We start from the raw sequence: 2,018 nt of genomic DNA, 5'->3' as shown, positions 1-2,018 counted from the left end.
GAGAGAGAGAGAGAGAGATTTTACTAGTAGTTTGATCATCTCACATTTTCTAGGCATCTGCAGGTAGTATACTGTGTGGAACAATTGCTATTGAAACAGCACACTAATGTCCACGTGAAATCAGTGGGCACGTAGGAACACCAGGCTGAATGTGTAGACACAATAGTACCACAAGCTTAAAATGTTAGAAGTATTTATTAGGGCAATGTGTGGTCATGCTGTATTTGAAATACAAAGCACCAGAGTTTAAATAACTTGCTGTCATCTAAATATCATCCCGCAGTAGCTGCCAAGTGTGTACAGACATCTGTTATTAGGTATACAGCCCAAGTTCATCTTCACAATGCATGACAAACAAATGCTATGGATTACCGGCTTACAGGGAGGCAAGCTCCTATTTCAGAGGTCTTGGCACAAGGTCTTTACAATAGTTATACTTTGTTAGAGTCTTCAGAAAAATACTGTAATGCCTCTCACCACTGGCACATTACACTTCAAAATATTTATGGCATGTAAGACAACCTCTTAACTCAATTTAGTAATTTTATTTGGTCAACTTCCCCCTCCTTCCCACCTACAGATGTTTGCTTTGCTTAACAACTGGATCCCAGTCTCTCTCTGGATAAAAGAAAAATAGCTTGCCTAGCAAAAGACATTCAGTAGAGAATGGAGCACAATGGCTATGGCCATTAGGAATTTCACCTAATGTAGATGCACCTTTTTTGTTGTTGATTAAAGGGTAAAATGAACTTCTGGTGAAAGACAGCTCAAGGGCAACATAGATGAGACCAAGATGCATCCAGTGCAGCTTCAGGAGCCGTTTTGTTGCACTCACTGTCAAAAATGAGTAAACTTTCTTGGTATAGGTTTAAAGGCCAGAATTGTAAGCATTTCCAGATACCCATCTAAAATTACAAGAAGCTTTTATCATTCTGGGTAGAATTCACCATGGAAAAAAAAGAGAGTCAAAACACGGGGGACACACACACACACACACCAAGAAACAAAAGCTTTCTAGTTCTGCCACTGAACACACCAAATTTTTCCACAAGCTGACAGTTAAATGGGAGACAATATTTGAGATGCTGCTTCTTTAAAACCTTAAAAAAAAAAAAAAAAAAAAATTTAAAAACAAAACAAAAAAAACCCTCGTTTAAAACAAGATGCCTCCCCACAGCTACCAAACTAGACACCTTAATTGTAATGACTAATAACATTCTGGGTAGCCATTAAGGTGGTTCTGTTAACTGAACATTTAAACCTGTGCTGCCCCCCGACATCCCCCAGCACTTTTCTTTCAAGGGATGTTGTTGCATTCAATTATTCTAGTAGGTTATTACTACACTGCTTTTATTAACAGATTACTATTACTTTAAATGGCATTCTACATTTAAAAATGTAAAAATAAATTTGTAAACATGTTTAGCTGCTGTTTTCCCATACAATAGGAGAGAACTTGCATTTGAGCCAGATTTATGTTCCATTTGAAACTGTTCTTGTGGCACCACTTCACCAGGGAAATAGATTTTAAGTGTCATTGGCATTTGCACTGAAGTACAGTGGCAGAAGAGCTTCACTTGCACTATCAGACAGCTACATAACAAGACAGAACTTTTTTTTTTTTTTTTTTTTGTTCTTTCTAGACTTAAACTTAAGAGAACCCACTCTGGAAGAGGAAGGCAGCTCTTTCACAGCATGGTAATGAACCAAGATTTAAATTAAACAAAGCCATTTTTCATGTTGTCATGTACATGTACCTTTTTCCTTTATAAATGAAATATACTGAAGCAATAATATATAATTTAAACATATCATCCAGCTATAAACCATATATACAAAAGAGAGAGAGCGAGAGAGGAGAGAAATGTATATACAACCATAGAACAACATTTAAAATTACAAGTCAATTCAACTGAAGCACTGAGGAAGTCGTACTGGATCAAGAAAATGAAACTGAAGGGATCTTGTTTCCAGAAAATAAAACTGTAAGAAGCTGTGTTCACAAGCTTCATGTGGGG

The sequence above is a fragment of the Crocodylus porosus genome, unplaced genomic scaffold (assembly GCF_001723895.1).
Source record: "Crocodylus porosus isolate Cpor-Errol unplaced genomic scaffold, CroPor_comp1, whole genome shotgun sequence".
NCBI classification, from domain to species: Eukaryota; Metazoa; Chordata; order Crocodylia; family Crocodylidae; genus Crocodylus; species Crocodylus porosus.
The sequence above is the reverse complement of the archived record's forward strand: the minus strand, read 5'-3'. Positions refer to the sequence as shown.